We start from the raw sequence: 23231 nt of genomic DNA, 5'->3' as shown, positions 1-23231 counted from the left end.
TGAAGATAGTTTTTATAGGCCAGGGTTCAGTCTGAGTAAACACAGTCTTTGTAGGCCGAGGTACAAGACCTTCAATTTTAACAATCACAATAGGCAGAGGTATTTGTGGTTTAACCTCTTTTTCAAAATTCTTCGAAGGCCCTGCTAGTTCTTGTCTGACAGCAGGGCATTCCTCTTTAATTGCAACAGAAGTAGATGCAGGGGTGGCTCCAGGCAGTGGAACTTCAACTATTTTATAACTGGCTTGATGATAAATATTACCACATTGGCTGCACATATATTCATTATACCAGTCTTTCTCTGCACTCTTCTTAGTTGTGGATGTTGCATGAGCTAAAGTATACAAATTAAGCTCTTTGTCATAGGCTTCCCTTACCATTATTAATTCTTGCTTGTAAGCTTCAAGTTCTGATTTTAGAAACTCGTTTTCCTGTAGAAGGGAAGCCAAGGTGATTGGTCTTTGTGTAGCAGTTGCAGTTTTAGTAGCCGATTCCAATGGATGAAAGGCCTGTTGTTCTATAGCAGCTTCATCATTTGCAACCTTAGCAAGTGGTTCTTGTGTAGCAATTGCTCAATCATCAGCTGGTTTTGTAACAGCTACATCATCTTGAGCATTCAAATTTTCCATATCAACAGATGGTTCTTGTGTGGCATCTGCTGAATGAGTAGTTGGTTCTTGTGTAATAGCTACGGTTTGTGCAATATCCCGGTTATCTATGTTTTGTTCATCATTATGTGGTTCTTGTGTAGCAACCGCTGAATCAGTAGCTAGCTCCTGTGGGGCAGCTATGTCATGGTCATCTATTTTATGTTCATCAGCAGGTGGTTCTTGTGTGGCAACTGCTGAAATAGTAGCTGGTTCTTGTGGGGTAGCTACATGCTGTTCTTCATGTTGGGTATCTAAATTTGATGGATCAGTAGCTGGTTCTTGTGTGGTAGCTGTTGAATCAGTAGCTAGTTCTTGTGTGGTAACTACGTTTTCTGAAAGAAATGATGTCACAAAATCCTGGTCATCTTGCATTTTAGTACCCGAGGGTGAGATAGGTAAAGATTCAGGGCCTTGGGACTGTAGTGGTGTATGGGGCTTTAGGCTAATAGATAGGGAATTTGGGATGGTGGTAATAGTTATTGCTTCAGTAGATGTCCTCATTCGTCTTTGAGGTAAAGAGGCAAGGAGAGCAGTGGTTTTTCTTTTGTGAGTGGTTTTCTTTAGAGGAGGAGGGTCATCAGGGATGGTAGCTTCTTTGGTTAAGGCCATTGTTCGTCTTTTTGGTAGGGAAGTAGCCTTTTCTTGCCTTTTAGTAATGGGAAGGTTATCATTAGAATCATCACTAGGAATGTGGACAGTGGGACTGGATGATTCTACTAAATTATGGGATGGAGTTGATGTGGTGGGAGGGTCAATTGGATTAGCTGATGCAGGTGGTGGAATTTCTGGGGGGTCAGAAATGATCCCTAGTTGCTGTTCAAAAGGATTTTCAACTTGCTGAGGGATTCCAGGAGTTTGTTGAGGAATTTCAGGGGCGGGCTGAGAAACTTGGGATGTTTCATTGGCTTCTTGGGGAATTTCAGCTGCTGTTTGTAAATTTCAACAGCTTCTTGGGGAATTTCAGCTGCTATTTGAGGAATTTCAGTGATTCTTGGGGTTCTATGGGTGGGTTGTTAAGCGGGGGAGAATTCTACTGAGCCAACCTCTTTGAATTAATAACTGGATGAGACGATGATGGGTGAGGGAAAGGAGTGGGTATTATGCATGCATATAGTAATGTGACATATTCTTTAGACACCCAAGTAGATAATATGACATATTTAATAGTCAACCATGTCTCAAATGATTTAACAGGACAAAATTATGCTGATAGACTACTTGGTAGCGACCTTCGCAGGTGAGATAGTGCTTAACAAATTCGGCAATCGTCGGCCATGGAAGTGGTAATGAATGAAGTGTGACACCACTGCCTTTAGGCTCGACCCACTCTCCTAGCAGAAGAAAGTCCTGCTGTGCATTAAGAATGATGTGTTTACAACTAAACCATTGAGTGCCAGTGGCTAGTAGGACTGAAACCTGTGCTATATCATCCTCTGAAACTAGAATTCAAACTCCTGGAACGGTAGAGTAGCCATCCCGTAAATTACATGCAAATTCAAGGACTTGCTATGGATCAAATCCCTCGAGCCTCTGAAAATAATCTACCCAACTGGCACGCTGACAAATCTGATATACCTCTGGGTGTAATTCTAATAAAGCTATCGAGCCAGGCTCATATCGAATAGCAGGTCCTCCCATAGTTACCAGCTTCAGTAAAATACACAGTGACAAGCCGAGTTACCACACTCGAGACAGAGTAAATTTTGCAAATCAGTTCATGGAATAATAAGATAGAGATGAGGTGATGAGACGTAATCATGGGTAAAAAAATGACGGTGATTGGCATGTTGTGAAATGATGGCGTGATGATTTTGATATTCCCCCCAACTATGGCTGGAATAATGAGTTTTAAATGTATGGAGATCATGGTAATCTTCTCATTTGACTATAGTTTAATAATATTTCAACATACAAATACATACCTCATGTTTACCTTTGATTGATATTCAGAAAATATTGTATACGTTGCTAATAGATCATCAATGGTTATGGAAAAAGGGTTTTGAAATATGAGGATCATTATATGAAAGGCATGTATAATGATAGGAGAAGGTAATGAAAGAACAAAGTTATAAGAACGATGCAATAGACAGTTCTCACAATGTATAATCATTCTTTGAGAAGAAATGGTGTTTCAACCACAGGGAAAATGGGTAAAAGTTGGTGTTTCAGCAACAGGGACAATAAAGAAGAATGTTGCTGAAAAATACTTATGATAAGAATGGGAAAGACGTTGCTGAAAAGTAATGGGGGACATAGGGAGGAGAAAAAGGAAAAATGATCAAAATGGGGGAATGAATTGTGAATTGGAGTGAGATGACAATGCTTCACAAGATGAAGCTTAAATCTGCTTGCAGTAAGATTGTTCTTTTCAACCAACCTCCCTACGTCTGAGATCTGAAAAATAATAAATTGTAACATGCCAACCCTTGACAGGGATTATTAGTTAAGAAATCTAATCTAATACTAAAAAGAATACAATGAAAAATTTAAATGCAATGAGGAGTAGCAGGCTCCCCCAAAAAGATATAATGTGAATCGGCCATGCAGATGGCCTTAAAATCCTCTTTAGAAATGGGTTGCTGGTAGAGACGAAGCCGATACCCATTTACTAATAATGGTTTTCGAGAATCATCAATTGTTAGGAGCCTTACTGTTCCATTGGGGAAGATAGTATCTATTTCGTAAGGTCCCAACCATGTTGTTCGTAATTTCCCTTGAAAATTTTCAAACCGAGAGTCATACAATAAAGCCCAATTACCTTTTTGGAACTGCTTATGCTTAATAGTTTTATCATGCCACCTAGTTCTTTGTTGTTGAATCATAGTTGTTTGGTGGATGGCATCTAACCTCTTTTCATCCAATTCCTGAAGTTGTTGCAACCTGGCTGTCTATGCATCAGTCAAATCAAGGTTAATAGCTAAAGCAGTTCTTAAGGTTTTAATCTCAAATTCCACAGGAAAAACAACACTTTTACCATAAACCAATTCATAGGGAGAAAATCCTGTAGTGTTCCTCCAGGTAGTTCTGTAAGCCCATAATGCCTCAGGCAGCCTTTGAGACCAATCCTTCCTATTTTCCTTCACTGTTTTTGTTAAAATGGCTTCTATGACTTTGTTTGTACTTTCCACCTGACCATTGGCTTGGGGGTGGTAAGGTGTAGTCATTTTATGATGAATATGATATTTTTGAAGCGTGGCTTTAAAACCATGAGAATTGAAAGGAGGTCCTCCATCTGTAACTAGTTCTCTAGGCACTCCAAATCTAACAAAGATTTCTTCAAATAGAAAAGTTAAAACAGATTCTTCATTAGCTCTAATAAGTGCCTTAGCTTCCACCCATTTAGTCATATAATCTGTACAAACCAATATGTAAACTCTTTGACTAGATGGAGGATTGATGGGTCCTATAAAGTCTAGAGCCCATCTTTCAAAGGGTTCAAGTATTACCTGGGGATTCAATGGAACTTCATCTCTATGATTAGGTTGACCCATTCTTTGACAGCTATCACAGGCCCTAACATATTTCTTTGCATCCTTGAAAAGTGAGGGCCAATAATAACCCATTCTAAGAATTTTATTTGCTGTCCTCTTATCAACAAAATGCCCTCCGCAAAGGCAATCATGACAAGCCTTCAGTATATCATAAACCTCATCTTCTCTAATGCATCTTTGAATTTCATGATCAAGTCCTATATGGAAAAGACACCCACTTATCCAGCTATATTGAGCACTTTGTTGAATGATCTTTCTTTTCTCTTGATGTGATACGTGTGATGGTAGCTTCCCTGCAACCAAATAATTGGCAATGTCTGCATACCAAGGTGAGTGAGCAGATACTGCAAATAAATACTCATCAGGAAAGGAATCATCTACTGGAGTATTATTATCAGTTTTTATCCGAGAAAGGAAATCAGCAACTACATTTTCTTTACCTAGTCAATCTACAATTGTAATATCAAATTCTTGTAATAATAATAACCACCTGGTAACTCGAGCATTTGTGATAGATTTGTTCATTAAATACTTAATAGCCGAGTGGTCATTGTGAACAAAAGTAGGGTAACCAGTAATGTAATGTCGAAATTTATTAATAGCATAAATGACTGTTAAAAATTATTTCTCAGTAACTATATAATTAAGCTCAGCAGGGGTCATATTCTTACTAATGAAATAAATAGCATAAGGAAGATGATTTTCTTCTTATCCCAAGATAGCTCCAATTGTAGTATCCGAAGCATGAGAGGATATATGAAAGAGAAGCGCCCAATCAGTCCCTCTTAGAATAGGAGTTGTAGACAACTGATGCTTAAGTTCATGAAATGCTTTCTGGCAAAGATCAGTCCACTTAAATTCAACATTTTTCATAAGTAACACAAACAAAGGAGAAGCTATTTTAGAATTTTTTTGATAAATCTCCTATAATATCCAACATTTCCTAAAAGACTTCTTACATCAGTTTGTGTTTTAGGGATAGGAAGGGTCTGAATTACCTGTACTTTGGATGGCTCTACCTGAATCCCTAGGAATGAAATGAAGTGCCCAAGTACAATTCCTTTGTTCATCATCATATGACATTTTTCAGTACTCAAGGAAAGGTGAGCTTGTATACAATGTTAAGTAATTTCTCAAGGTTTTGTAATTAATCTTCAAAAGTCACACCATAAGGAGTAAAGTCATCCATAAATATCTCCATATAGTCATTAAGCATATCAAAAAAGATTCCTATCATTGCTCTTTGAAACGTTGCTAGAGCATTACATAGTCCAAATGGGAGAACTCTATAAGAAAAAGTTCCCCAAGGACTAGTAAAAGTGGTCTTGTATTGGTCTTGGGGTGCAATTTTGATTTGGTTATATCCACTAAAACCATCTAAAAAGGAAAAGAATCTCTTTCCTGACAAACTGTCTAGAACCTGATCAATGAATGGCAAGGGGAAATGATCTTTTTGAGTGGCTTTGTTTAAGGCTCTATAGTCTACACACACTCTCCATTTCCCATTTTTCTTAGGTACTATCACCAATGGAGAAACCCATTCACTGTCAGATATGGGGTATATAAACCCTGCATTAAGCAATTTTTGAAGTTCTTCTTTAACAATTTCCCTCAAATTGGGATTCATTCGCCACTGGGGTTGACAGATTGGTCGACACCCTTCCTTAATATAGATACGATGAGTACATAATTCAGGAGAGATCCCCTTCATATCTGTATAGTCCCATGCGAATGCTTCCTTATTTTCACGAAGTAACTTCATTAGCTGTTGTGTTTCAACATATGATAAGTTGGGGTTTATGTTCAATGTTTTGCCAGGTTCGATTTCTACTGTTATGCTTTTAGAGGAGATAGCAGTTGATGTTTGAGGTAAATTTTCAGATTTAAGCTTTTCCTAGGTTTCAGGTTCCAAAATTACAGTCAACTGATTATATGTTTCAAAAGTGACCGAGGAAGGTTCAGAAATAAAATTACTAATTACTTCATCCTTCGTGGTATCTTTAAGAGTTAAGGCTTGTCCGATAGTCAAAATAGGTTGAGTAGCATTATCATCATAATCCAACCATATAGAATCATCATTATTAATCATAGGTGTGGCATGTGGATAAAGAGTAAGCTGCTTAGTTTCACATCCATTAGAAATTGTCATTGAACCTGATCTACAGCTGATAAAAGCATCTGCTGTAGCTAGCCATGGTCTCCCCAAAATTAGAGGATTTCCTCCCAACTTTGTTTTAGTATGTAATACAACAAAGTCAACTGGGTAATTCTATGATTCAACTGAAATGATCAGGTCTTCAATAACTCCTTCTGGTTTGATTGTGGAATGATCAGCTAACTCCAGGATGGTTGGTGTCTCTCTGATTACATTCTTTAGCTGTAATAATTGTGAGGTTTCAAGGGTCATAATATTTATAGCAGCACCTAAGTCTACCAGAACTCATGAAACAATAGTTTTTCCAATCTGTACTGTAACCGTAGGATGGCCGGGATCACCATATTTAATAGGAGGAGTTTTTCCTGACATTAAAGCAGCTAGATCACCCATCACATGAACTGTAAGGGGATCTTTAGCTTTCCTACCAGGTTTCTTAATACAAATATCTCTGACAGTTCTGGCATAAATTGGTACATCTCTGAGTGCTTGTAAAAGTGGGATTTTAACATAAAGATTCTGCAATTCCCCTAAAAGATTAAAAGTAGGCAACTCAAGTCTCTTAGTGAGAGCTAGATGCTTAAGGAATGGTGGCTCTGTTGTTTCAACACCTTTATTAGAGGGTGGCTTGACTGTTTTAGCACCCTTATTAGGTAAATTATTCTTTTCTGTCTCTTCTTTGTCAGAGTCAGAAGAGGTAATATCATCAATAATAGGCTCAACTATTCTCCTAGATCGTAAATGAATATCATTACACTGCACAGGGTAAACAAGAGATATAGGCTACTTTTGAATATCGATGACTTGCACAACTTTATTATTATTAGGGTTAGGGTTTGGTTGTACAGGTAGCTGGGGTCTTATTGTCTGATTATTTGGTAGAGCACCTGATGGTAGAGAGAGAAACTGAGGAAATTGATTTGGGAATGGGATTTGTTGAGCTCTCCAGTTTGGGTTCCATTGATTAAAATAAGATTGCTGTGGAGGCCAAGGAGTCCACATTGCAGGGTCTACAAAGGGAGGGTTTGTTTGTTACATGGGTGGGAAATTCATTTGACTAAAGGGTGGGTATTGCATTTGGTTGAAGGGCGGGGTAGTTTGCTTGATTAAAAGAAGGATAGTTATTCCAATGATTAAATGGCATATTAGAGTTCATACCTTGTCCTCGTGGTTGCCATTGCCTCCTCTGTGTCAGCAAATAAACTACTTCAGCTTCCTCCTCTGTTGGTTGCAACGCTACTTTTATTCCTGGTAAAGAAGGGCATTGTTGAGTTTCATGATATTTCTCACAAATAGTGCAAATTGGTACCTTGTGCAATGGGCATTCCCTTAGTGAATGTTTTTCTTTGCATTTAGGACAGAAGATGGCCAAAGAAGCTTCTACCTTTGCTTGTTTCTTCTTAACCTACAAGGTATCAATCTTTGAAGCAAAAGAGCTTAACTTTCAGTTTTGAATTCCTTAAGTAAATTACCTATTTCAGCTCTTGTTTCTCCTCCACTTGCTGATTTTTGAACTCTTGAATATGTACTATCCCTGATTTTGATCTATTTGCAGCTCCTCTTGAACATCTCTTGCAGAGGTTAACAATTTCATCATACGATTCTTTAGATATGTCCCCTTTACCAAGCATGTTCAGCATGTCTAAACAATCATCCCTCACCCCTTTCAATAATATTGTTTTAATAATGTCTTTACTTACATTGGGATGATTGGATCTCTATAGATTATATTGTAATCTTTCCACAAAGTCCTCTAGATTTTCATCCTCCTTCTGGACCATCTTAAATAGTTCCTCCATTTTTTCTCTTGTCCAACAGTAGTCTTGATATTTGGTCAAAAATTTCTCCTTCATTTGTTCCCATGTCGTGATTACATGACCTCCCAGACTCATAAACCATCTTAATTCATTTCCTTTTAGTGTTGCTGGAAATAGGTTAAATTTCTAAGCATTAGTAACATAATCATAACTTCTACACAATATATCAAACTCAAAAAGAAACTCATCAGGATCCTCAGAAGATAAACCATGGAAGTTAGGTAAGGCTGAGAGTGGGATATTCTTCATGGGAGTTGCCCCCCTAGGAAGATCCCCAATAGGAAATCCCAAGGTAGAGAGAGAATTTTCCCCTCTTCCTTCCTATCTTCCATTATAGAATCCTTCATTATTCTCTTCCATTAGTTGTTATCCCACTGCACTTGCTCTGTCTTCAATGTTTTCTGTTAGCTCCTCAACATCCTTAATTGGTTCCTCAATGTCCTTAATTGATTCCTCAATGTCTTCAACTGGTTCCTTGAAATCTTCTATTGATTTTTCAATTTCTTCTACTACTTCCTCAACTTTTTTAGGACCCACAACTTCCTCTGTTTCGTAGTTTTTTTGGAGGGAGAGCTGAGGCTTGGGCTTCCGAGAGCTCAGCCTCTGAGAAGTTTCAACCTTTGATATAATATCATCAATGAAGGTCTTTCTTCCTCCTCCTTTACCCTTGCCACCTGTATGGTTGTTTTTCTTGCGTCCTCTCATGCACTCTGCATATCTAAAAGAAAATCATTAATGCTTTTAAAATCTATGATTGCCTTCCCCGGAAATGGTGCCAAAATGTTGGTCACTTTAACTGCTTATTAATTTAAACAACTAAGTGCTACATAAATTGTCAACCTAGGGAAGTCTATTTATTTCAAAGGCAAAAACGCACTGTATGTGATCAATCCTAAAAGCAATAAAAGTTGTAGTGATAAATAAACTAGCCACACCTTGCTCCAAGCAAACTTAAGTTCCACTCTAAGTTACAACAAAAATAGTCTATTGCAGACAATTACCAAAGAATGCTTAATTTCATTAAATTGAGTAATCTAATGAAAAGGAATCAATCTGCAAAGGAAAGCACTAGCTATGCTATAACAGGGAACAGGACCCTATTCCCAAAGCAGGAATCTTCAGCATTGTTTCTGATTACCATGCTTGCTAACTCACTCTGTACACTCAATTACCAATGGAACACTCATGAATGAACTAGATAATGCAACAATCAATTGGAAAAACAGAGTTCAACAATAATGCATAAGCAACATTCAGTAAACAGAACTTTTAACAAGGTATGGATAGGAAACACACTTAACGCACTGCAGAAATATAATGGGTGAATCTTGTGATGAAGGTGGGCCCTGTCCTTCCCACAAGATTCCCTAGGAAACGAGAACTAGAAAGAAATGTTAAGAACAATATTTTATTCATCCATCAATACGTCATGTTACAAAAAGATTTTAGTTCTTCTCCTTCAGCTAAACCTTCCCGCATTCTGTCGCTCTTCTAATGTAGATGTCTACTCTTTTTAAAGAGGAGACATCTATTACAATTGATTACATTGTAAGTCCTATCATTAACCCAATATGCCAAAATAGGGAAATCAGTTTTCCCATTAACAAAATGTTGTTACAATGGTTATGGTAATGCTGACTTTGGAATGTGGTAGTTACAGCCAATGTAGCAGCTCCTTCGATGGTCTTCTTCTATTGCTGTCGAATCTAGAATGCAAATCACAGCTTCTTCAGCAATGGGATTTTCTCCTTGTTCTAACTGTTACAGCAACATGACTTGTAATAATAACCTTGCAGTCTTCAGGCTATTTCAACAACCTAGACTGCAATGATAACTATTTTAGCAACTATCCATTTCAATCAATAAATTATGAAAGTAATGTAATTGTATGTAAAATAAAATAAACATATAGTAATGAGAAGAAATATTGGATACCTTTGGAAAAGTGGGTTAAAGCAATAACAAGGAATTTAAATATAGGTTGAAAAAGGATGACATAATAGCAAAATATATGGTCAAAAAGGGACAATGTGAGGTCCTAACAGTCACATGTTGCGTTTTTCTGGCACGGTTTCCCCAAGGGTTATGAAACTATAACCTTGACTTGGTAGTTTACGCAGTGTTGTCACATGGTGACATTAACCTTCAGCGTTAAGGTTTATGGAGATGGTGGTATTAAACTGTTTGGCGTAATTGTAGTTGAGTTCACATTTCATGCGCTTAACTTTTGTGCTTTAGAGCCGCCGACAGTTTCGCAACGTTAACCATGTGGTAATGGGTGTGATCACATAGGGAGGGCTGGCCTGTGAGCTGGCCCTCCCTAACTACCAACACAAAACATTTTAAAACTTAAATATGCGTGGAATCTGTTATGTGGTAAGAACTGTCATGTAGCAGACTTGGTAAGGAGCTTTGGTCATGGAGGGGAGGTCGCACGGTCGAACCTCTATGCCTTCACAAAATTTTATCACACTAATGTAGGGGAACATGTCAACCTTTGGGCTTGCAATGTGTCGCCTTCTGATTAGACCAACTCAAACAGTGTTGCCCAATGATGCACTTCCACATGTCAAAATATGAATTGTCCACATTTATAGGAATATTCCAAGGAATTTTCTGGGGAATATTCTAAGGAATATTCTAGGGAATATTCCAAGGAATATTATCCTTGCTGATTGGGCTATACGGATGCCTAGTCAACCTTATTTTTCAAAATTTTGCTTGTTTGGTGAAAGGGTCAGCAGGCTCTAACTTCCTCATACAAAATCCATTTTGAGTGAAATGAGTTACATTGGGATTGTTTTGATGAGACAAACATGGTTGTTCAAGTTTTGCACAATTCTTAGCACTTTGATTTTTGAGCTAAGCTTTGCCCCTAATCCAGATTCTGATCAATCACCATCCTATTATTGACCCTTTACCTTCTTCATCCAACATATCCTCCTCCCTTTCTTCTTCTTTGCTTGGTAAAAGCCTTGATGCTAGTAACCAAATGACTAAGAATAAGAAGAAAGGGAAGAAGAAGCAAGATAAGAAAGTAGTCAACCAACCAACCATGGTCGTAAGTATTGGTAATGTGAAGGGAACTTCTACAATGCATTGTAAGCCCAAAACCCTTGTAAGATTAGTGAGGGTGACCAATTCATTATCAATTGTCCTGGCATTCCTAAAGTTTTGGAAGTATGGTCAAATAATTTTTATCAACTTACTGTTGATCCATCAACGAGTGATTCTCAGATTCTAGGGAAAAAGACTAAGGTCAGGTTTCCTTATAGGTTATGAAAAAGGGCTCATCATAGTTGTTAAGGGATAAAGTCCCCTATGGCTTTGGGTCAGAACCCTAGTAGAGCAGGAGTAATCTACAGCAAGAAACAAGCATATAACTTAGGCAAAATGCTTAAACGAGCAACATGCGAGGATGTACATACCCGTGGGTCCTTCGTTCGGGTAGTTCCAACCAGGGTTCAAACCCTCTGCAAATCCTCACGATCTTTGAACCTACAAAACAACCAATTCAAAGATGCACAATAGCATATAGATAAAGCATTATAGTGAAATCAACTTTATAACATATAAGTAGATGGTTAGTTATCCATTGAAATAGTCATTCATACATAAAACATAACAACAACATTAGATGCATGAACAAAGTTGATATCAGGAACAAGACAGTGTTTCTTTTATTATAGATAACTATAATAAAACATAGAAAGAGTTCACCTGAGTCTTCCTCTTTCGGCTCCAAGCAGAACCATCGTCCAGTTCTGTCCAGTCCCGTCTTCAAAAGGCTCCTTCCATAACCAACACAAGGATATCTCCCACAAGTGAAAGAATATCAACTCTCAAGGAAACAAGGGTTTCCTAAAATTTGGGGAAGTGCTTGAAACACAGGGATCTTCAGACTTGATCAGGGGATAATCTCAGTAGAGTAATTCTCTATTTTCTCTCCTCCTCATGGCCTTCCCATTGAAGTCTTTTTATATTTTTCCCAAAGTAGTTTTTTAGCTGGGAAACAGTTGGGAACAGTTGGGCCATGGGCACTAATAGGTAATCAACAAGTAAAACCCATGATCTCCACCCATAATTAAGGAAATTTAATTTTTTTAAGTGTTTTGAGACGTATATGCGGGTTTGGGAATATATACTGACTTGCGTGTACACGTGTTTAATACAGGGCAAAGTCGCATACAAGGAGTAAAACACTGTTTTTAAAATATTTGGACCAAGTCTGGAAGGAAAGGTTGCCCTAGGCCATAAACCAAGAATCAAAAATACATAAGGTGATACTCGGAGCTATAATAGATGCACCCTAATATAGGAGGTCAGAAGGGGAACATGATGGCTGAAATGCATAAAGTATAAGGAAAGGAAACCTATCAAAAACTGAGATGGACTTCACCAGATTTCAGCTTGCCAAGCCAGCAAAAGAAGATCAGAAAGAAACAACTATCTGAGGCGGGCATACCCATGCTCAGAGAAAGTAAAGCATGTTCACATATCAAGTACAAGCGGATCCATTATGTGTACAAGTATAAAGAACTGAAAGTACATAACAGATCATCTGATCACGATCGAACAAGTACATGTCTGAATATCACATATAAGAAGATGATCAATGAAGCTGAAAGATGAAGCTAATCACTAATGTCAAAAACGGATCCGAATAGTACCAAATGAGCGTGATGGAATAAGATGGTACCACATCGCAACTCGGATTCCAGCATATAGGATGTCGCTGTGAAGGACTGCAACATATAATGTGGAATGGTATCAACTAGCAAGAACAAGGTCAACTGACAAGTGAACCAAAGAATGCTAATAGCAACCCAAGGTCTCCACCGACCACCGTGGTACATTTCCACATGATGGGAATAAATGATCTGAAGTCAACCATGTGAGAAATCGTTTGATTTCTGGTCATTGATGTATACCGTTAACAAACGCGAGACTACTCACCGATAATGATAATGAGAATTAAGGTACCCAATACAATCTAACAAGTGAAAATAGATAAGATGAAGTCGAACACCTATAAGAATCTATCAATCAGGAGACAATGATGGTTTCCCATTGTCGATAGTGAAGGATCTGCCACTGATGACTGCAAACCCCAAGGTATTGCCAAATGGAATTTAGACCTTTGCCCTAGAGCAATGAGTCGTAGTCGATAGGGAAAGATCCACTAGAAGGAAGGCATTAAGGCATCCTTCATCAATCTAGCGTGAGTGTAACCCGTAGGCCAATAATGTGGAAGGAATTAGACGAAAAAAGATGTAGTAACCCGACCGAAGCACGTTTCCAGCATACACAAGATGTAGCTAACACATGATAGAAACCCTTTGAACCAACCAATAATGAAAGTTGACACAGAGATGAGGAATCCACCAATAGGGTCAAATGGAAACCAAGGAACTGCACAAATCCCAATGTGTGATAATGAAAGCTGATGTCAAACACAAGGGAAAACACTCAGTCAAAGACCCATGATATTGATCGATGTTGAGCACAAGGTGACCTATCAATAATGAAAATAGGGCTAGGTTGTGGCTCTAGGCCTATCCTCAAAGCAATATGTCATCGTCGATAAGGACAAGACCCACCAGCAAGAAGTCAATGGAAACCTTCTCAAACCGGCACAAGGACCAACATAACTGATGTGATGATAGACAAGACACTGACAACCAGGGATGGCCCACTAAAAAATAGGTCAAGAGACACTGCAGAGAGGCTAACTCAGGCTTACTTCCCTTGAACAAAAGCACGACTCAATGATGACCATGTGGCAGCATATGATGTCTCTGTATAAGTTTGTCACATAGGAGGCATGAATGAACTCTCTATATGATTGGAAGAGATAACCAATCGGAGGAGAACTGACTCAATAACAAGGTTAAGGCATACCTAAGTCAAACTAAATCCCACCCAAATGGAGGAGATGCTTTATTCGAGTGCTTTGTTCAAGGGCGACATGACTGACTCTAGCTGCCAACAATAAATGGAAATGTTGTCCCATTCCCACTCTTTTTGGAATATGTTTTTTTTTTGTCTTTTCCTTTAAGTTGGAAAAAGAATAAAAGAATTCTATAGTACAGTGGAAAGAATGAGTGTCAGTGAAACAGATGATCTAGTTCTTGGGATGGGAACATTCCTATGCTCAATGTAGGGAGGCGAAGCTGGTCAAGGACACTCAAAGGGATGTTCCTTCCACGGGTCTGAAGGTGTGTCAAGTTGCAGAAGATAAGGGATTGCAAGTTTGATTTTTGTGGAAGACATAGTCAAAAAATGGCTTAAACACGAGTCCAAGTGAAGTTGGCTCCAGGCCAAAAGGTGAAAATGGTCAAAATGAAATGTAGTAGTACAACTCAACACAAAGGAGCCTCTAGGGTATAAGGCTAGAATGAAGCGAAGAATCAAAGAGGAATGAGTATTCAACGAACAAGTCATGGCAGGACTAGAGAGGACTCCTGAGCCTATTCAATGAAGCAGTATGGGCAACCAATGTCAGTGAGGTACTAACTACGATGCCTATGAAAAGGATGGCTCTACCATCGTGTCATGATTTAAAAAGTCAGCGAGTGAAGATGGTTTATGAACAATAACATGATGGGATTGACACTATGGCTACTGTATCTACAAATGGAGGCTAGTATGCAAAATGCAACAGAAAAATGGCTTCCCCAGCCTATATGCCAATGAGTAAGTGATACCTACCATGACGGGTCAGTAGTCATGGAACTGCCGGAAATCTTCAAAGAAGCATCCAAAAAGTCCTTAAAAAACAACATATTCCCGACAATCCAAGCTCACAAGTTAAAAGATTCATGAGATGCAAAAAATCAAGTTTTGACAAAATTTGACATTTTCAAAGCTTATAAAATGACTTTTTGACTCACCATTGTTACCATTTGTGTTGAGAGCAAAAGCTGTGGAGAAAAAGAAGAAAACTTTCCCCCCAAAGAATTCAACCATCCAAATTGGCTCAAAATCACCAGGTAACCCCTAAATCTAGCTTGCATCAATTTGTGATTGTTTTTAGAAATTTTGATTGAGGTTTTACTGTTGGAAATTATGTTAAAAATCTCAACACAACATATACGTAGGTTGGTTATGAGAAACTTGTGTATACGCAGGCCCTACAAGCAACTGTGTATGAAATGGACCCACGTATACGAAGTTTGAAATTAAAACATAAAAATGTTACGATTAAACTTGATTTTCTTTCAGGATGAAAATCACTTGGAAGGAAAGGGAGCATGCTACTATTGATGATGAGGTTATGAATGATCAACAGGCCTTGGATGCATTGAGGGGATGCGGTTTATTAAAATTTTTCAAAATGCCAAATATGAAGGCAAACACCTGCTTGCTTGAAATGTTAATCCACTATTGTAGTATCGAAGATGACGCATTCATGATTGTGATGCATGAAAGTATTCCCTCTGCGGACAGAGGCAACCCCTCTAGCCCTAAAGTGGGTCTAGTCACAAACAAGGATAAATCAACAATAGCTTTCCTTAAATAGTCATAGTTGGTGGCCTACCTCAACCGGTGGTTGATGGAGTTCCATTGCGCTGCTCCAGCTTCCGCTTCCTTCTTCTCAATGAGTGATCAACCTGAAACAATGCGAAGGAAATACAATAAAGCACATAACCAAAAAAAAACAATGATTTGTTTAATCACAAAGTCAAGAAGTCATGAGCTATCAAGTAAATTACATACAAGACATAGGAAAACATCATTGATTGTATTAATAACGAAATAAGAGCAAGCTTACAACCAAAGTCTTGACGTCGCAAGCCTTCTCAGAGGAATCCAGCCAGCATGTTCCTCAAGCATTCACTCTTTGAAGATGGATCTCCCAACATGCAAGATCTCTCTCACTCATAAGTTTTACACAAAATTAAGGGAACTTCACAACCTTCCACAAGCTATAAAAAATCCCACACTTTTCACACTCAGACCAGCTATCTAGCAAACTCACAAACACTAACAACACTGCTCAACTAGCCAACTATCCAAAAACTAGCAATGCATAGCAATGGTGAGAGTTTAAATAGGAGAAGGAGTCTCCATGAAAGGTGGAAGAGTGAGATTATCCCCAAGGAAGGTAGCACAATTGATGGAACTGCCATGCCAGAGAAAGGAGGGCGATACAAACTATGCCAACAACCAGGTCTGGAGTCATCCAGAAGGCTGACTGTTGGAACAAATTCGCCCAATCTGGATCATCGCAGGGGCATAATTGATCTTTAGCACTGACATTGCTAGTGAGAAATGTAGCCAGTTAGGTCATCGCTAAAGATAATAAGTAACCTCGCGCTGGAGCATGAAATCAGATCATCGTGAGAATCAGATGTACTTCTGTGATGGCAGCACGGCTGGACTGTTCATGAGCACCCTTCAGCATGTATATTAAGTCCACAGTCGCGATGAGGCAGATAACTTAGGAAAAATGGGTCATTTGGCAGCACAAGGGAGCATTTATTCAATATGAGCATGTTTGACTTGGACACATGACACAATAGAAGGACTGGAGTGAAGGCAGTGACAAATTACTGTGTAACAGATGCCCCCTAAAGTATGAAGCTCGAGAGAGTGGGAGGGGTGAAATGCTTTACGAAACTGACTGAGCTAGAACACCATCTGGAAGAACTTGCATGCAAGTACAACTGATATCTCTGATAATGAAGTACATGTAGTCTAGGCATGGGCACAGCCATCCAACATACATACAAACTAGGTTTGTGGTATGGATGCAGCCATCTAGCTAATAAGACTATGATAATAATAAAGGTATGGTCGCAGCCATCCATAAAGACTCAGGTATGGTCACAACCATCCATCAATGAGTCATGTAATCATGAACCAATCCACGCAGCCTGAACATATGTAATCTGAGTTCGGGGTCTTAAACCCAACCGATCATAGTACAAGTTCTAACATGCGAATAGATGTGTTGAGGTTGAGCATGATAGAAAGTTGCTTGATTATGAGTCGATGATGAAAACCATTAACAAGCACGAGAGAAACCACCACTAATGCCAATGGTTCTCAAGGTACTGTCTAGCACAATCCACGAAGTGTGAAGAAGGAGCTGAAGTCGAACACTCGTGGAATCACCCAATCAACGACCAATGATGAAAGTCGACCGTCAGGTGCGAAGAACTTGCCATTGAAGCATGCAAGCTCTAAGGTACCATAGGGGATCTCTAGATCAATCTCTTGGATAATGAGCTGATGTTGACAGGAGACAACCCATCACAGGAGGGCCATAATGTTTCCCCCATCAACAACATGAGATAAGGCACAAGGGATAGATGGCGATACAGAGTATCAGAGGAGGAGGGAAGGATGTAAACTGCAAAAATTATACTCTTGAACATGTCGGCAACATGACTCCTGAGGGTGGCAGCATTCAGGTACCAAGGGATCAGAGGCACGATGGAGATGGCATGAATCGGATGGAATGAGGCTAAATGGCAAACCAAACCCGTGGAAGGCCAAATGACAATGTATGGATGTCCCAACCCGATAAGAAGCAAAAGTGTCGATGTTCAAGAGTGACTAGCTGCCAATGATGATTGCCAAATTTCCCCACCATTACTGGCGAGTACCCCAATTATTTTTGAAAACAATCTTGAAGGGGATAGCATATGTTTGTAATATAAGTTCAACTGCTGGTCAAATCCAACCTAGTAATAGTTTAACAAGCCCTAGGGAGGAGAAGCTTGAGTCTCGTCTTGGTGATGAGTCCAATGTCGTCAGGGTTTAACAAGTCTGACATAGGTAAAACTCGAAGTCTTTTTCATGTTTAGAGAGTTTGAAAAAGACACAGAAAAGAAAACTCCAGGGGGGTCCTTTTTCATAGATTTGTGTCTCTCGAGCCCAAAAATGTATAAAACGATACTCGAAAGAACCGCTTGACCATTACGATCAAGGAGTACTTTTCGTGATTAGTGACCTCAACCCGAAAAAGTAGAAAAGCGATTGACGTCATGTCGTTCGCAACCAGTAACGAGCTTGAAATGACAAAAGCCTGGCAATCTTTTCGTGTTTATACGGTCAAAAAAGAGCTTAAATCAGACCGCATCTTATTCCATTTAATGAGTTAAAAGGGAAAACTCGGCAATCTTTTCGTGTTTTACGAGTCAGAATAGGGCTTAAAGGTGAATCGTCCTAGAGGAATGAGTGGTATAAAGGGTAGCAACTGGTTTTGGCAATGGTGGAACTACTCAAAACATGTAATGGTCAAGAGGCTGGCTAATAAAACCACTCATTGCTGCGGTTCCTTAGGAAAGGAAAAATAATCAAGTGAAAGCATATCATCAACCAAAGAGATGGTGGCGATGGAATGAAACAACCAAGGCTCATCTAGCAGAATTTAGCGGATAAAAACAACAATCACGAGGTGTAAATCAGGTATGGGTTCATTTTTACACAAGCTTGAACCATGGAGAACTCTGCTTGGATTCGGTTTCATGTTTACACAAGCTTGAAATGAAAAACTATGCTTGTTATAAGTTTGTGTGCCCCCAGCATAATGACACAAATCAAGGTACATGCCCCCCAAGCTTCATTGCATTCAACGAGGTGGATGGATTGAAGGTTTGCATTTGAGATCTTGGAAAGACTCGACTTGGATTTTATGAGACCTTAATTAAATACTCGATTTGGAAAGGGTAGTTGTTTCATTTTTTAATGAGGTTGACACAGTGAAAAAGAACTATCCTCATAACCCTTGTTTCATTTTTTAACGAGGTTGACATAAGATCAAGAACTTTCCTCAAGACTCCTTGTTTCATTTTTTAACGAGTTTGACACAAGACAAGGAATTTTGCTCCAGGATCCTTGTTTCATTTTTTAACGAGCTTGACAAGACAAGGAACTGTGCTCCAGGATCCTTGTTTCATTTTTTAATGAGGTTGACATAGGAACAAACTATCCTCGTGACACTTGCTCATGGGACATACGGGAACATGGCTCCCAAAAGGTCTTCACGGGATGGAAGAAACGCACTCTGGGAGGAATGCATGTCATGAGACACTAATGACAAATCAGGTTCCAAAGCCCCCAGTACATGATGTATGAGACCATCTGCATGATCATCAACAGAGGCGAAGACAGAAGGGGTAGCCACATAATTGACCTGTGGCAAGGAAGGCCTGCTTGCGAGCAAGAACCGAGAGGGGATGACAGTGGCGCAGGAGGCACCGGGGGACTAAAAAATGATAATTGATCTACAGTCACCATTCTTCCATCGTGTGGAAAACAAACCACACGGAGAAGTGAAGAGACGAGGGCCCCCATGGCATAAACATAGTCACAGCCAAGGAGAAGACTGAAATCTAAAGCCCCTTGGAAAACCATGATGTCTATATAGATGGTTTTGCCCCCCAAAGAAACAGGAAGCTTTGGGAGGATCCTTAAAGTTTGACTGGTTCCTCCATCAAACACCAACAGATTCTGCGTGACTGGCACAAGCTATGGGGAGCCCAAAGCTTGCCAAGTAGTGGAAGGCATAAGACTGACAGACGCACCCTCATCCAAGATAGTGCCAAGTACTGCCTTATCATAGGCATGTACTATAATCTGGAAAGGCAGATAGGATGGAAGGTGGAATGCAGTCAAATGACTCCAGTCGAAGGAAATGATCAAACTACTTGGTGGGGGAATCGTATGATTTCCCCCTGCTCTACAGGAACCAAAGAAGGACTCTCTTGATCAGCGGGGATAGGAGGGTTGTTTTCAGACTCTAAAGAATCTGATGAGATGAGGAGAACATGAGCATGATGCTCTTCCAAAATAGAGTGAGCAACAGGTGGTGAACCCAAGTCGACACCCTCTCCGACCAATGGTTGGTCTCAAACAGGCTTAGCACAGCCAGGCTCGGAAAGAGGAGGATGGACAAGAGAAGAAGCTAATTCAGTCTCTTTGTCAATGGGGGGAGGGTTTGAAGAGAGCCTCTAATAACCAATGGGAAGTTGGGGTGAAGAAGCTGTAAGACTTTCCAAAACGGCGGAAGCTTTATCCATGAGTGGACAAAGGTGAAGGGGATGGTTTCCTTCACACAGTCTACATGGGAATCAAATCTTCCCTTCTTACCATTTCCAGTTGATAGGATAGCATCGTCATGAGCTTCAGAGGACGATGAGGGATGAGCTGGATCACGAGACCATACGTCTAAGATCCTAGGAATACCAGGACAGTCACGAAGAAGATGGTCACCCTTGCACAATTTACAAGGAAATTTAACCTTCCATGGAGGAATAGAAGGTGGTCCAACCTGAGATGTACTCGGAGCAGTAGCTGCACAGGTGGCCTCACGTTTATCAGACTTCTTCTTCTTCTTCATATTATTCTTCTTCTTCTTAGTCTCCTGGTTACTAGATGTGAAACTTTCACCAGGCGAAGGAGGAGATGAAGAGGAAGAAACAGGGGAAGAAGGCGTAGGCTCAACCTTGGAATCAACATGTCATGGTTCGGATGAAGGAGACGGTGGAATAGGAGTCATGACACTCAGGACCACCAAGGTGGAAAATAACCACATGGGCAAACTGGTGGTTAACCCAGGAAAAGACAATGTTGCCACATACGGAGCACCACATTTCCAAAAGAAGGAAACACACTAGGATTCCCATCTAGGGAAAGACCTTGGCCGGTAGACTCGGGGAATGTTGCCATTGGGAACGAGCCTGAAAAACAATCGAACGGTAATGAAGAACTCTAACTGTTACTAGGAATATTTCGTGGGCAGTAAATTTTATGTCACAGGAACAAACCTTGACCTTTTCATGTTTCAAGAGTCGAGAAAAGGACAAAAAGGTGACTCTATCTCTTTCGAGGTTTAATGAGCCTAAAAGGACAAGTGCTCAGATGGACCTTTTCTTTTAGGGAGTCTAAAAAGGAATGAAAGTGACTACTTTGAAGAAACCAGGCTAAAGGTTTACCAAACAACCTGTAAAACTACATATACACCTTGGCAGTCATATGAAAACCAAGGACTTTCCATACGATAGTCAATCTTCTCGAATGTTGTGTTCGGTGTGTTATGGTTTGCAAGGCGGCACACATGGCTTCCTAAGGATAAAGGATGATAACCTAGTGGGGTCTCCTAACATATACTTGATGGTACATGGGAGCACAATTCTGTACTAGACCGCTATTGAGTCACAGAAGGAGGAATCACCCAACCTTGAGTGAAAACAATAGTGACTAGGTTTAATGACGTCGGAGTACGTCTCTAGCCTAGACCTCTAAATAGTGTGTGTTATGTTCCAATGCGTTGTTAGGTTTATTTAGTTCATTTTAGAGTTGATCTTGAATTATGTTTCAGTTTTCAGGCCTTACCATATGTATACAACAAATCCTAGGATGCAGCTAGAATGAGCAAAAATATCCTTTTTCTTCAATGAACACCTACCTACAGGAGGGTAGAGAGATCATTCCCAAACCAAGAAAACCAAGACAACAAAGGTAGTCACTCAATGCATACAGACATCAATTCCTAAAGTGCACGGATACTACTAATGAGAGATTTTATCATTCACTTTCCAATATGCAAACTTGAAATGAAAATTCACTTTCACTTTCGTATACTAAATGGATGCAATCCTTTTGATTTTGATGTCTTTAAATCTAGAAGAAACAAATAAGCAACAAGAAAGTGTGGAAAAACCTAGTTGATCCAAACAATTGTGATCTATGTTCGATAGTGAAAAGAAATCGAATCAATTCCAAAGATTGGTTCAATAATAGTCACTAAACAATCAACCAAAAATGAGCAATGGGGAAGGCTCAATCAAACTAACAAAAAGCTACAAACGAACCTTGAATAAACCAAAAACCAAGTCAAATGACTCAGGAAACTTGAAATAATGAACTAGGTCACACAAGAAAAAAAACAAGATTCATTCAACAAAGCCAACGAAAGAGTGCCTTAATCATAAACAGTGAAAAACAAGCTACTAAGCAAGTGAGAAAAGCAAGGGACCAGTAGGACTAATGGACTCTGGAGGCAGAATTGAGAAAATAAATTCTACAGCAATTAGCGCGGGTAATACACAAGCAACTAGCGCTGATAAAGAACTAACCGTAGCAACAGAGCGATGTTAGTGCGGAAGTACACAACTTTTCCACGATGGTCGGATTTTCAGAACCGTCGCGACTGTGTGACGTTATTACGTGACACACAGGATCTTACAAAAGGGTGAACGCGATGACAGCGTGACTGTTAAATTTTAATCCACGATGATGTTCAAAACAATGATAGGTGAACAAAAACTCCCAAATAAAAAACAGTCAATCCTTCAATCAAATAGAGGTACCTCCCAAATCAAGCCAAGAAACTCAAAATATTGATAACTAATCCCCAAACTTCAAAAGAGACCAAATCAAAAATCAAAACAAGAGCAAACAGGAGAAGAACATAGGACAGACTCCCTAGCGGAGTTGCCAGTTTTTGATGCAGGAGAGTGTTCCCTCTGCGGATAGAGGAAACCCCTCTAGCCCTAGACTGGGTCTAGTCACAAACAAGGATAGATCAACAATAGCTTTCCTTAAACAGTCATAGTTGGAGGCCTACCTCAATCGGTGGTCGGTGGAGTTCCGTTGCGCTGCTCTAGCTTCCGCTTCCTTCTTCTCAATGAGTGATCAACCTGAAACAATGCAGAGGAAATACAACAAAGCACGTAACTGGAAAACAACATTGATCTGTTTACTCACAAAGTCAAGAAGTCATGAGCTATCAAGTAAATTATATACAAGACATAGGAAAACATCATTGATTATATTAATAATGAAATAAGAGCAAGCTTACAACCAAAGTCTTGACATAGCAAGCCTTCTCAGAGGAATCCAGCTAGCATGTTCCTCAAGCATTCACTCTTTGAAGATGGATCTCCCAACATGAAAGATCTCTCTCACTCATAAGTTTTACACAAAATTAAGGGCACTTCACAACCTTGCACAAGCTATCAACAATCCCACACTTGTCACACTCAGACCAGCTATCTAGAAAACTCACAAACACTAATAGCACTGCTCAACTAGCCAACTATCCAAAAACTAGCAATGCATAGCAATGGTGAGAGTTTAAATAGGAGAAGGAGTCTCCATGA

At 39.6% G+C, this 23231-nt stretch overlaps 1 pseudogene; it reads right to left on the bottom strand.

Moving 5' to 3' along the window:
- Positions 1-571: 571 nt before the first annotated feature.
- The window catches only part of LOC149174000 (protein DAMAGED DNA-BINDING 2-like), a 121871-nt pseudogene continuing 99211 nt past the window's right edge, over positions 572-23231 (bottom strand).

This window comes from Pinus tabuliformis, chromosome 4_1, assembly GCF_031772625.1.
Source record: "Pinus tabuliformis cultivar Carrire ecotype Pingquan chromosome 4_1, CPIR1, whole genome shotgun sequence".
NCBI lineage: Eukaryota > Viridiplantae > Streptophyta > Pinopsida > Pinales > Pinaceae > Pinus > Pinus tabuliformis.
Note: the sequence above shows the minus strand (reverse complement) of the source record. Positions and strands in the feature narration are given on the sequence as shown.